At 42.8% G+C, this 14,183-nt stretch overlaps 1 protein-coding gene and 1 long non-coding RNA gene across 7 annotated transcripts in view; both read left to right on the forward strand.

Moving 5' to 3' along the window:
- Nucleotides 1-11,218, forward strand: part of LOC125617990 — a 24,382-nt gene extending 13,164 nt beyond the window's left edge. The window contains exons 2-3 of the long non-coding RNA XR_007349195.1: nt 8,282-8,287; nt 11,206-11,218. This is a non-coding gene — a long non-coding RNA (uncharacterized LOC125617990). The remainder of the gene's footprint in view (nt 1-8,281; nt 8,288-11,205) is intronic.
- Nucleotides 1-14,183, forward strand: part of Vti1a (vesicle transport through interaction with t-SNAREs 1A) — a 342,770-nt gene that overhangs the window by 246,695 nt on the left and 81,892 nt on the right. The window lies entirely within an intron of this gene.

Raw genomic sequence — 14,183 nt, forward strand, 5'->3', positions numbered from 1 at the left:
GGGGGGAGGGGGGGGGGGGGGGGGGGGGGGAGGGAGGAGTCCTACTAGATGGCATTTAAGATTCCTTCCAACGTGAGATTGTGGATATTTGTTCCTAGTTAAGAGAGTACACTGACTTAAGGGTCCTCTGTATCCTTATTGAGGAAAAGGATGTTAGCTCCTATAGACTGTCGTCCTGTACAGATTTTTCTGTTTAAAAGAGAGTAACCAAATTTATCAACCTGGATTACTGGTTTTCAGATGGTTAGGATCACATTTCCTATCTTTGTTTGTAGATGGTTTGCACAACAAGCGTTCTATATCCAAATAAATTTGAATATGAGCCTTCAACATGCCATTGCCCTTTGTGACTATCCAAAAGACAGAGAAAATACACAGCAATTCTAAGTTGACTTCTCATTTTTGCAAAGCACTTTAGAAGCACATCTGTCAGTTTAACCCAGTGGTTCTCAGCTCTGGTTGCTGATGAGAATTATCTGGGGAGCTTTAAAAAAAAAAAAAAAAAAGCAGATGCTTATTTTCAGAAGTGTTAAGAACATACACTGGGGAGAGACTGTCTCTTCAATAAATTGTGCTGGGAAAATTGAGTGTCCAGAAGAATGAAACTAGACCCCTATGTCTCACCACACACAAAAAACAACTCAAAATGGATTAAAGGCTTAAATATAAGACCCAAAACTATGAAACTACTAGGAGAAAATATAAGAGAAATGCTTTATAACATTGGACTAGGCAAGGATTTATTGGGTAAGACCCCAAAATCACAGGAAACAAAAGCAAAAATAGACAAATGGGATTACATAAAATTGAAAAGTTCCTGCACAGCAAAGAAAACAATCGACAGTGTGAAGAGACGACCTACAGAACAGGAAGAAATATTTGCAAACTCTACATCTAAATAAGCAGTAAATATCCTGAATATATTAGGAATTCAACTCTATAGCCAAAAAAAAAACTAATTAAAAATGGGCAATAAACCCAAATAGACATTTCTCAAAAGAAGACACACAGTGGTCAATAGATAGAAGAAAAAATGCTCAGTATCCTCAATCGTCAGGAAAATGCAAATAAAAGCCACAATGAGATGTCACCTCGTTCCAGTTAGTATGGCTGCTATCAAAAAGACAGAAGATAACAAGTGCTGGCAAGGATGTGAAGCCAAGGGACCCCTTGCACCCTGTGGGTGGGAAGGTAGTAGGACACTCATGACGGAAAACAGAGTGGAGACTCCTCAGAAAACCCAAGATAGAACTACCTCGTGACTCCGCAGTTCTGCCACTGGGCATATATATGTTCAAAGGAAAGAAGATCAGCATATTGAAGAGACATCTGCACACCCATGTTCACTGCAGCGCTGTTCACAGAACAGAGAAATGGAAACACCCAATATCCATCAGCTGAGGAGTAGATGGAGAAAATGTGAGGGTGGGACTGTGAATACTATTCAGCCATAAAAAGGATGAAATCCTGTCATTTGCAGCAACATGGATGGAACTAGGGGACACTATAAGTCAAGTAAATGACTCATAGAAAAATACTTGATGATCTCATTCGTGTGGAATCTATAAAAGTTGATCTTAGAGGAGTGACTAGATTAGTGGTTGCCGGAAGCTGGAGAGATCAGGGGCTAGGGACAGGCAGGGATAGATAGAGGAGAGAAATCCTGGTTATTTGCACAGTCTGGTGGCTCTAGATGACAGTATTGGAAAAATGGTCTGCAAACAAGACCTGGCCTTACTTTAAAGCTAAGAACCTGGCAGCATTAGTAGCTCAGTTCCTCATAACTTCCCAGTGAAGTGGGGAAGGTTGAACCAGATTTTCTTCAAGGAGCCGAGACTTGAGTCAGGTAACCGAAAGTTCCTCCAGCACTTAATTTTAAAGAAAGATTGGGCCAGAGCTCTGCAAGCCAGGGTCCCTGCACAGAGTCGAATGCTGGATTTCTGGTTAACAACTGGGAAAGGCATGCACTACCTATGGCAGGCTGACCTCCTGAGCCTTCAGGCCAATCTCAATTTCAGATGGCCCACCCCACTGATTGGCCAGACCTGTGATTCAGAGGGCATGGTTGCTATTGAATAGGAAACAATGGCTAATTGTGCAAAAGTAAATAGAGAGGGGCTAGGGTTGTGGCTCAGAGGTAGAGCACTTACTTAGCATGTGAGAGGCACTAGGTCCAATTCTCAGACCGCATATAAATAAATGAATAAAATAAAGGTCCATCAACATCTAAAAAAAATTTTTCAAAAAAAAAAGTAAATTGAGAATTAAAGAGCACAATTAGGCCTAGTTTCTACTTCACTTTCAGTTGATGAAGGAATAGCTTGAAGCTGCCCTAACCACTGATGGTTCAGTAACAAGAGTCCCTGATTCTCTGTGCTTGGGCCAAGTGTGGACATTACAAGGCTAGAATAAGGTTTTTCGCCCAAACATCCTATCAAGGCATCCACTTACTACAATTGTGGAAACTGTGGACTCTTCCTATCAGCAGCTCAAAGGATTGCAAAACTGAATAACATCTTTGTCTCAAGAATTTATATGAATCCCCCTCCCTTTTTTCTCTACAAGCATTTTGTGGTTCACCATTGCAGACACTGCATATCTTTGTATCCCACACAGTCCCCATGTTAATAGTTGTTTGCTAGTTGTGGTCATTTAATTGAAAAAGGCTGGCAGGGAGATATTACAGGTCCCAATAAGGTCATTTTTGTATCAAATATGGCATTATTGCTTTTGACCGTCCCCCTTTGAAGGTCAAATTTAGTATAGTTCTTTAAGTGAATTAATAACATGTGGGATGATGAAGCACTGAATAAAAGATGTGTGTGGCCTTGAAATATGCCCCATGTCCACAGTTCCAAGGTACTTGCCATGGCACATTGCCAGATGTACATTAGAGAATCCCAGATGGCATGGTTCTGTTGGTTCTTGTTTGGGATTTTCCCTGGGAATGAGGTTAAAGAGGACACTGTGCTGCGGCAGGGATCCTCTTTCTTGCCTCTCCCAGGCAGGTCCTGGAAATCTCCATCTCAGAAAGCTTCCCAACCTCCCTTGGGATTATGGGGTTGCCAGGCACCTAGTAACCCTACAGAGCTCAGAGAGATGGAAGTCCCTCCCGTGGTCTGTGCTTGCCCTCCCTCAGACCCCATGCCTGAGCAAGAGAGGGCACTAAATCGGCGACTCAGTAGATAAGCATCATGTTTCCATCCGCTGGCCTGTCTTGTTGCTTTATTTTCTGTGAGATCCCGTTTCACAGAAGTGAGGTCCTTTCATTTTTTTAAAGCAGCCCCCCAGAAATTCATACACACAGAGAAAAGTAAATAGTGTAGTGACCCCCCCACACCTCTTTAACACCCACCTTCAATACCTACCAAAGTTTTATCTCCCTCTGTCCTTTCTGTTTTGTTTTGTGAAGTAATTTAAACTAAGTCCCAGATACCTGATTTTTACCTATAAATATTTTAGTATGTGTCTCCAAAACATGTGGCATAACTTTTTAGAAACTCAACCATGGTACCTTTATTATACTTCTTAAATTTAAGAATAGTTGCAAACCCATTCAGGATCAATTTTCCCTAATCATTTTAAACATGTCCATAAACAGGTAGTATAAGTCAGGATCCAAATAAGGTGTACTTGTTGCATTTGGTAGATCTATCCTTAAAGTGTCTTTTAATCTATTACAAATTCTCCTCCTTTTTATTTGTATTTATTTATTAAATAAATCACATATTGTCCTGTAAAAAATTCCAAGTTATGGATTTGGCCTGTTGCATCTTCATGGTGCTATTTAACATGTTCCTCTTTCCTCCATATTTCCTGTACACTAGTGGTTAGGTCTAATGACTCAGTGAGAGGCAGGTTCAGTTTTATCTCATCAGGAAGCATATGGTGTCTGATTGAATCATTTTTACCTACATCAAATTGATCAGTGACTGGGAACAATGGAGCATGCCTATAATTCCAGCAACTCAAAAGGCTGAGGCAGAAGGATGGCAAGTTCAAGGCCAGTCTCAGCAAATGAGCAAGGCCTAAACCACGTAGCTGGACCCTCTCTCAAAAATAATGATGATGATGATGATGATAAAAGAGCTGGGAAAGTAGCTCAGTGGTAGAACACTGGGTTCAATCCCTAGTACCAAAAAAAAAAGACTGATCAGTAGAGCTAAGCATGTTGACTCTCAGCTGTGATCCCAGCTACTCAGGAGACTAAGGCAGGAAGATTGAAATTTTGAGGCTGTCCTGTGCAACTCAGAGAGACACTTGTCTCAAAAAAGGACTGGAGATGTAGCTCGGTCATAGAGCAACCCTGGAATTAATCCCCAGCATCTGCCTATCTCCTATACACACACACACACACACAAACACATTGATCAGTGGGTTTAATTATGGTCAGCCTGACTATCCATATGGCCTTCTCTATCAACCTGCTCATCAAATAGTTTTAGTAGTCATTGTGTTGGTTATGCCTATGCTCATTGAGGGTTGTGGTGTGGTGACTTTTGTTTCCTGTCATTCTTTCTGCATTTATTAGCATTTTTCTTTTTAATTGCTTGTAACTGTAGGTGGACAGTGTGCCTTTATTTTATTTGTTTCATTTTTATGTGGTGCCAAGGGTCAAGCCCAGTGCCTTACACATGCTTGGCAAGCACTCTGCCACTGAGCTACAGCCCCAGCCCAGTGTTATTCTTTTATATAAAAAAACTCACCATCATCAACTATTTGGGTACTCTGAAATATAGGTCATATAAGAAAAGCAGCATAAGTGGTTATATATTTATTTAATAATTTTTAGAACATCAAATTGTACCAGCAACCTCCAAAAATGACCAGTGAGGCTTGTTTGTTTTTGTACATCATTAGAAACACCTGGTTTATCTCCATTTCATGTGTCTGTCCATTCTTTTTTTTATTATTATTATTACTTCTGTAGTTATAGATGGACAGAATGCCTTTATTTATTTGTTTCATTTTATGGGGTGCTAAGGATCGAACCCAGCGCCTCACCCATGCTAGTCAGGTGCCCTGCCACTGAGCTACAGCCCCAGCCCCTGTCATTCTTATTTTTGATCTTCAGTGCCACTTTGATCCCTTCAGGGTACCAGTTGTGGATCACTGCACTGAACATTTTTTCTCCTTCAGTTTAGAGCTACTCCTGATTCCAATCCATCAACTATTTCCTGTCAGTCTATGACATCATCAGTACACACATTAAGAGTAGACATTTTGGGCTGGGCTGTGGCTCAGTGGTAGAGCGCTCGCCTAGCACGTGCAAGGCCCTGGGTTTGATCCTCAGCACCACATTAAAAACAAGTAAATAAAATAAAGGCATTGAGTCCAATTACACCTTAAAAATTAAAAAAAAAAAAAAGAGTAAACATTTTTTTAAAAAGCTTATCACTTTGATGCTGCCTTATTGTCCAAGGACATGTCAGGGGACTTCTGTCATAGAACAGAGCCCAAGCCATTTAGGGTGCTGTCAAGTTCTTGGTGAAGTGCATGTTGTAGGAGCTGCATACTTGCCATGGAAACAGCACCCCTCATCAGCCCTCAACAAGTCAAAAATGAAAAAACAAAACCTTGTCCTTCATTCAGATGGTCTGAGAAGCAGCAGCAGTCAAACCCAGGATGCCTTCATCCACCCTACTGCCATGTTGGTCTTGCCTGGCTTCCTCCACTGCACACCTCCACAGAGCACGCCTGGAGCAGGGCACATGGAGGCATCCCATGAACCTCCACTGAATCCAGGCAGAGCCTTGATTGCCCTCCAAAAGGAGGAGCCATACTGTTTCACAAATGATAGCCTGCAAGAAAAAGAATTCTGATAATTCCTAGGAAGCTGAAGTCACTTACAAGAAGAAAGTATGAGAGGAAATAATTCTAAGCAGTTATTGCCTTCCCTGAAGATTCTCATAGAGCCAGGCATGGTGGCACATACTTGTAATCCCAGCAGCTCAGAAGGCTGAGGCAGGACCATGATAAGTTCCAGGCCAGCCTCATCATTTTGGACTTAGTGAGGTCCAAAGAAACTCAGCAAGACCCTGTCTGAAAATAAAAAATAAAAAGTTTTAGGAATGGGCTGGGACTGTGCCTAAGCAGTAGAGCATTCGTCTAGCACGTGCGAGGCCCTGGGTTCGATCCTCAGCACCACATAAAAATAAATAAATAAAATGAAGGTATTATGTTCAACTACAACTAAAAAATAAATAAATGAATTTATAAAAAATGGGTCTGGGATATAGCTCAGTGGTAAAGTGCCCCTGGATTCAATCCCCAGTACCAAAAGAAAGAAAGAAAAGAAAATGTTTCTCATAGAATAGGGAATAAATAGAATAACATTAAGTTGCTGATCCTCACTATAGGTGTCCTGAGACTCTTATTCCAAGAGTCCATATACACATTGTGTAAAATAACAAAGCATAGTAACAAACATCGTCCATTTTCAGAACAGAAAAACTAAAGTGGTCATGACACCATTGGGAAGAAAATAATGTGTTTCATCTTCCAAATAAGATTATATAAATGAAAGGGGGGGGAAAGATAGTGTCATATACTCTCTGTTTTTTCCTTTCTTCCACCTTTTTCTGTCCTCTCTTTCTGCCTTCCCTGAGGATTCAGAGTTCATAAAAATTTGTTCTTTGAAGGAATCCAACATCTTGTCTTTTAAAAATTGGACTTTTGCCCAGTGCAGTGGTGCACGCCTGTAATTCCAGGGGCTTAGGAGGCTAAGACAGGAGGATTGTGAGTTCAAAGCCAGCCTCAGCAAAAGAGGGGCACTAAGCAACTCAGTGAGACCCTGTCTCTAATAAAATACAAAACAGGGCTGGGATGTGGCTCAGTGGTTGAGTGCCCCCGAGTTCAATCCCCGGTACCCCACCACACACACACAAAAAAAACTACTGCCATGTGTGATGGCACACACCTATGACCACAGTGACTTGGGAGGCTGAGACAAGAGGATCACGAGTTGGAAGCCAACCTGAGCAACTTAGCAAGACTATCCCAGTATCTCAAAAAAATGAAAAGATTGGGGATGTAGTTCAGTGGCATATCTTCCCTGGGTTAATTCCCAGTACCAAAATATAAATAAATAAATACTGGCTTTGGAAAGTCACCTTTAGCTCTCGAGACTTGTGGCAGCTGGAGGAACAACTGCCATAAGGAATTGAGTCTGTACCTTGCCTCCCCTATCTCAGCAGCCCTAGCCCCAGTGAGTCTATACCCTACTCCCAGCATGCCCTGCTCCACCCAGCAGCTGGGGCTGCACTAACTTGGTGTGTCTCCTGGGGTAGAGGATAACAGTGCACACTCAAAGTCATCAGCTGTCTTACTTATCACAGGAAGGGATTTTACCTCAGGACAACTCAGATTCTCTGGAGCCCTGCATGAAAAGACAGGTTTGCTTCTTTGTTCTCTTTTTTCTTTTTCTTTTCTTTTATTATTATTTTTTTTTGATTGAATACAATTCAAAACATAATCTGCTAAAAATAAAAGAAGAAAAATTGAGAATGTCTTACACAGCTGGTGAAATTGGTAGTTGAGGGTGTGCAGGTATCCGTTGCAGAACAACTGGTTTACATTTATCAACAACTACTAAGTGAACTAGAAATGTCTGGAAACGACTGCTTTTTAACATCCCTTTTGATCAACACAGCTTGCAGAGCTCATAAAAAGAACATTGTCCAACTCACTGTACCTGAGACACTATGGAGCCTGTCCACTATCTGTGGACCCAGAACATGCACAATTGCTGAAATCCCATGTGACCTTTGTCTTCACAAACAAAAGGACTGATAACCCCAGGTGTCACCACCCCTGTGAACACAAGGGTTCAGCTTAATGACTGTCCCCTGCCCTCAGAAATGGGGCTGGAGCCCAGGGGCACTCTATCCCTGAGCTATATCCCCAGTCCTTTAAGGGTCTTGCTAAGTTGCTGAGGCTGGCCTTGAATCTGTGATTCTCCTGCCTCAGACTCCCAAATCACTGGGACTATAGGTGTGTGCCACCACACCCAGCTTAATGACTATTTTTGAGTATAAACAAATTTCCTGAAGTGGAAGAAAAGAAAATAGTCATACTTAGGGGTGAGCAGGGGCTCCACTTAACCCAGATGTTCTCCACCAATGTGTAACATGAAGCGTGCACCAATGCCCCGCCTCCAATCTGGGAGTTTCACAGTCATAAGCTGGCCCCTGATTACGGGAACCATTCCATGTACCAGGCATGGGACTGCGCACTTTATATTAGTGGGGTTTTTTTCCCAAATATTCACAATAGCTCTAAGAGATCAGTGTTTTTATTATTCTCTTTTGCAAGGCAGGAAGCAGCTGACTCAGATCCTGCCCCTCTTAAGTGGCTGTGCTGGCCTGAGAAATAGGTCTGTCCAACTTCTCAGCCGTAACAGTCACACTGTCCTTTAGGTTTTTTGTTTTGTTTTGTTTTGTTTCTCTTAAAAGTTTACGAAGGGTGTGTGTGTAGTCCTGTGCTCCTTGATGAGAACTGTTTCCAAACGACCCCTTGCCCTAGAACTCACAGAAGCTGTAGAAGGAGTAGAAACTGGCCACAGCCGTCACTGAAGGGTAATAATTAATGAAAAAGGTGTCACTTGAAGAGGTCAGTGACACGGAGCGTCTGTTTCTCTTGGATTACTTTCCTTAAATAATGTGTTGCTATCAGCAGAGACCAAAACAAATGCAAAAAGACCTGAACAGTTTAAACCTCTGGGAAGAAAAATTGGAAAATAAAGTGGTTTTCACAGCCTTAAACACTCTCACCTCTTTTCCTGTATTAGTAATTGTAATTACCATTGTTGGGGGCATTTTTTGTGCCAAGCAATGTGCTCCCTATTAACTATCAACCATTCCAAAAGCTAGAAATAACTGTCTTAGTTTTACAATTGAAAAAACTAGGATCACATGAAGTTAAGAAGTTGTAGCTTCATGGAGCATCTTAGGAGGGCTTTCCCTCCATGAATTTCAGTAGATTCAAAATACACAACCAAAGTAACAAGAGACAGCACAAATAGATGAGGATTCCAAGGAATCTCGAACAAATCACAGGCGGTTTAGAAATTGCACCTCCTGTGATGTGTACATGGCAAGAACTGCAGTTAAAATGAGCCAATGTAGTTTTCTTCAGGGCTACTGTGATACTACCCATGCTAATGTCCTGTGTTTCTGGAGACTCTTCTAACTCTGTGAGTTGCAAACCTGATACTTCCAGAAAGTTCCAAGGCCAAGAGCCAAGCCTAAGAATCTTGAATTCAGACACCCCAACATCAGGACCTCTCTCCCCAGCAGCATCTCCTAGATTAGCTTTCTGATGTCTCTGGACCTGGGTCTCACTGACTAGAAAGGAGGGCAGATTCCTTAGCAAAAGGACATAAAAGTGGTCCTTGCTCTCTGTCCAGATCTCACTGAGCTCTTCAGAACACGTGAACAATCTGAGGTTGTTGGTGGTAATTTAGATGTTGTTGTTGTTTGTTTTTAAGGTACTGGGGATTGGACCCAGGGCATTCTATTACATCCCAGTCTTTTTTTTTTTTTTTCCTCAGCTTGAGACATTGTCTTCTTAAGTTGCCCAGACTGGCCTCAAACTTGCAGTACTATTTTGGGTTTTTTTGTTTTGTTTTGTTTGTTTGGTGGTGAGGTGGTACCTGGGATTGAACTCAGGGGCACTGAACCACTGAGCCACATCCCCAGCCCTGTTTTGTATCTTATTTGGAGACAGGGTCTCACTGAGTTCCTTAGTGCCTCGCTTTTGCTGAGGCTGGCTTTGAAGTCGTGATCCTCCTGCCTCAGCCTCCTGAGCTGCTGGAATTACAGGCGTGAGCCACTGCGCCTGGCACAAACTTATGATATTCTTACCTCAGTCTCCTCAGTAGCTGGTGTTACAGGCCTGTGCCATGGGCACCAGCAATCTGCTTTATTTTAAAGGTGGAAATGGGCCTTTTGAGAGAGAGAGAGAGAACAGCCACCCACAAACTAGAGATTTCCTTCATGCTGTGGCTCTCAATTCTCTGCATTCCTAAGGACTTTGTTAGATCTTGAGTCTTCCATTTCTGCTAATGAGAATGTCCCTCCCAAAGTTGATCAATAATCCCTTCTTTCTGCCACCTTCATGAACTAGAGAGAGGGCCTGCCAACTGATAGTCACCTTGCAACTTTAACTTGTCAGTCCAAAATAAAGACTGTTGCTCTGACATTTGATTCATTTACAGTGAGGGATGGTGAGGGGCCAGCGAACCAGAGTTTCTCACTTCCTGCCAGTTCACCGACACGTGGAGCCCTTTGACAGGTGATATGTGGGCACTCCTGTCATCTCTTATCAGTCCCCGAGACTGAGACCAGGCATTTCTTCCTCCTGTTTATTACAGCTGGGACACAGGGGGAGCGGAAGCTCTTTCCCCTGCCCCCTAGTTCTCTTTTTCCTTCTTTCTCCATCTCCTCATCTTTGTTCTCTCCTCTTTTCTCTCTCTCTGTTCCACTCTTCTCAGCATCGCATTTAACCACTTTACGTGATAAATCCAGTCAGTAGCTCTGAAAAGACTAATTCCTACTGCAGAAATGGCTGCACAGCTTCGGCTTGGGAACAGACTAAAGTCACTGAAGACAACTTAAGATGCTAGGAAGAAGGGATTTGCTGGAGATGGGTTCTACAATGAAAATTCTGCTATAAAGAATCCTTTTATTCCCCTCCCCCTGGGTACAGTCTGAATGATTTATACCTAATGCCAAGAAATTATATATAATTAGTCTGGGTAATGCATACTTTCCATTTAATTATATATATTAAAGTGATCAAGGAATTCCAGTTTTTCACGAGTAAGTCTCTGCCTCCCTTGTTGCACTCCAGGTCTGTGATGACTGTGTCAGGGTAGGACTCGTGCAGAACTGAAGGGGGCAAAAGTTGGAAGACTTTAGCCAAACTTGGTCAACTGGTACCTGCCAGCACGGGAGGTAACATGCAGTGAACCACATGTAGGCGGCAAATGGAAAGGACATGTGCATCTAATCTCTTAAAATCACCATGTAATTTTACATGCCTTTCCATAAGAAAATTGTATAAAACTGGTGTTTTTATCAGTTTTTCTTTGCTGTGACCAAAATAAGAACAACTTAGAGGATAGAAATTTTATTTTGGTTCATGGTTCCAGAGGTGTAGTCCATGGTTCCACGGCCAAGTCCATTGCTCTGGGCTCAGGATAAGGCAGAGCGTCGTGGTGCAGGGTGTGGTGGAGGAAAGCTGCTCCGTTCACAGCAGCTAGGAAGCAGGGAGGGAGAAGAAGGGGCCTCGAGGAAAATGAACTCTTCCAGGGCACAACCCCCAGCCCCGCCATGACCCTCTTCTCCAGCCATACCCCTGCCTACAGTTACTGCCCAGTCAGTCCATTCAAACTAGGTTGTAGCTCTCACAATCCGTTTCATCTCTGAACATTCCTGCATTAACAAGAGTTTTGGGAGAACACCTCATATCCAAACCCTAGCAAGTATAGATGGGAAGGCCCAGTTAAGGAAGTTACTCAGTTGGGTCAGTGACATCGCCCATATCACATAGAATACAATGAAATTTTTGACATTTGTTTTTAATTGATTACTTCTATTTGCTTTTGGTAGAGTACCTCTATATGTTCATTCCACATAACAGGATAGATTTCACGCTTTATCTTTGCAGGTAACTCATCTAAGACAGTTTTATGTAAATGGATTAATTAATCAGTAGCCTTCACTTGAAACTTAAAAAGAAAATAATCCTTTCTAAGAGACATTAACTACTTTTTAATGCCACAGACAATTCTTTGCTTAAGCAACTTGTCACACAATTAGAAATTATTTGACAGCAGTAATCATAATAAAATGAATTTACCCTTTACCAGATCACCTTTTTTTTTTTTTTTTTTTTTTGAGGTAATTAAAGGAAACCATTCACTGGGAGACTGTGCAGCAACTCGTTAAAAAAAAAAAATCACATGTTTGGAAAGACAAGGGTATATATTGACAAAACTTTTTGAGTAAATGACATCACAAGTTAAATTACCTCTACAGCTTTTCTGAGGCAGCATCTAACCACAGCAGTGTGCTGGATTCAAGGAAAGGCAGCTACAGCTGGCCTCCTCCAAGAGCCCTTAAGCCTCTCTGCCTTCCAGCCCTATGATTTATGCAAATCAGAAAGCTTTGGCGGTCTCCACTTCCTGGCCGGGCCAGCAAAATCCACTTCCTTCGGGTTCATGTGACCATGCAAATTTGAGCACTCCTGAATAGTCCCGGAGGGGCTGTGCCTCTCATTATTCCTGCCCCATTCTCTGTGCAGTGCAGGCATTCAGACTATGAATGGACAAGGGTTTAATTACTCACCACATCTGTCAGATCAGATTCAACTTGAGAATGAAGAGAATCCCAGACAAGCCCAGTCGTTTCTTTGCAATGTTCTTCATGGCCGAGGTCATCCAGCCCTGTCTTCTAGGGAATATTTTCCACTCCTTGTTTCATGACCCTTCTGGAAAACAGGGACTCCAGCTTTTGGAGATCCATTACTGGGCTTTTCACATTGTGTGTGGCCTTTACAAATGTTAATTAATCTTCCTGATGATGCACTGAGCATCAGGGAGCCCTTTATTCCCCCAGGGCTACTGATGACCAATATGAATGCCAGAAAGTTTTTCTTACTGTTTCCTGGCCCCGCTCCCCTCTCCTCTCTGTGTGCTTTGCTGCTTTCCCTCCCAGACCAACTACTCACATTACTAGGTTAGCCAGAGTTTGATACAGCAGAGGTGGAGGTCCCCAACTAGAGGGTACACCTACAAGGAATGAGGTTCCTGCCCATTCCCAAGTAGGCACCAGCCCAGACCTTCGAGGGAAGGATATCATGCTCACCAAATGGGCACTAGCGTGCCTTCCCCAGGCCTCTCTGCGCTGATATCAGTTGGATTTAAGGGGAAATTCTTGGTCTGTGCAGCTCTGGAATCCAAGATTCCATGGGCTGCTGTGGTGTTTTAGGGGTTTTGTTTTTATTTTTGGTTTTTTGGGGGGTTTTTTGGTTTTGTTTTTTGTTTTTATTTTACTTGTTTGGTTTTGTGCTTTTTTTTTTAAATTGAAATTCACACAACACAAAGTTAACCATTTTGAAGTGCACCACTCGTCCTTCAAGACATTCACAATGTTATCCAACCAGTTCCTCCAACTATTTAGTTCCGAAGCATTCTCCTTACCCCAAAAGGAAGCTCTGAACCTGTTAAGTGGCAGTTCCCAGTGCCCCAGCCCACGTCTCTGTGGATTCACTCACACTGGATATTTCATATCAATGGAGTCATATGACATGGGACCTTCTGTGGCTGACTTCTTTCATTTAGCATAGTGTTTTTGAGCTTTGCCGTAATACTTTACTGTGGCATTTCTGGGGTGTGTGTGTGTGTGTGTGTGTGTTTATCATCCTGTCAGTTATTTCCTTCATACATTCTCTGACTTGAATGATGTCCTCACAGGCCTCCTCTCTGCTCTCACTCCTTTGACTAGTTGTTTTTTAAGTTATGTGGATTCCACCTCTGAAATACCCAGTCAGCTCCACTGCTCCTGCCCATTTTCAGACACCATTCATTCCCCAGATGGTCTTGTTCAAGTGCAGACCCATCTGACCCTATGGCTGCCTGCTCTGCCTCATGCTCTCCAGGGGCTCCTGCCTGCTTTCAGATAGGGTGCAGGCTCCTTGCCATTGCCAGCTGCCATTCGCCTGCACCGGCACCACGCCCTCCACCTCCTTCCCATCCCTCATCTGACTGGCTGTGCCAGATCCAGCCACATCAAACCTGGGGCTCTGACACGTGGTGTCCCTTTTGTATCCTGCTCCCTCACCACAAAATATCCTTCCTTTTCCCCCAACTGCAAGAATCCATTCCTCCCTTAAGTCCTTTACATTTTACCTTCTCGCCTTTCCTCACCACTGGTCAGAGCGAGTTCCTCCCTTCTAATTCCAGCGCTTTCCTTACCCCTGTTGCCTGTAGCTCACCTTTAATTAAATTTCTATCCTTTCTCCACCAAACTCTGAGCTTCTTGAAGGTCAATTTCTTTCCTTCTTCATTTCCATCTCTAGCACTAACCACTGTGTAGGTCCTCAGTAAATATTTTGTTGAGCAATTGGAATTTTCTTCTCCAAAGAAAAAAAACTGAGGGCCTGCAAGGAGCCCCCAGTCA

This window comes from Marmota marmota, unplaced genomic scaffold, assembly GCF_001458135.2.
Source record: "Marmota marmota marmota unplaced genomic scaffold, marMar, whole genome shotgun sequence".
Lineage (NCBI taxonomy): Eukaryota > Metazoa > Chordata > Mammalia > Rodentia > Sciuridae > Marmota > Marmota marmota.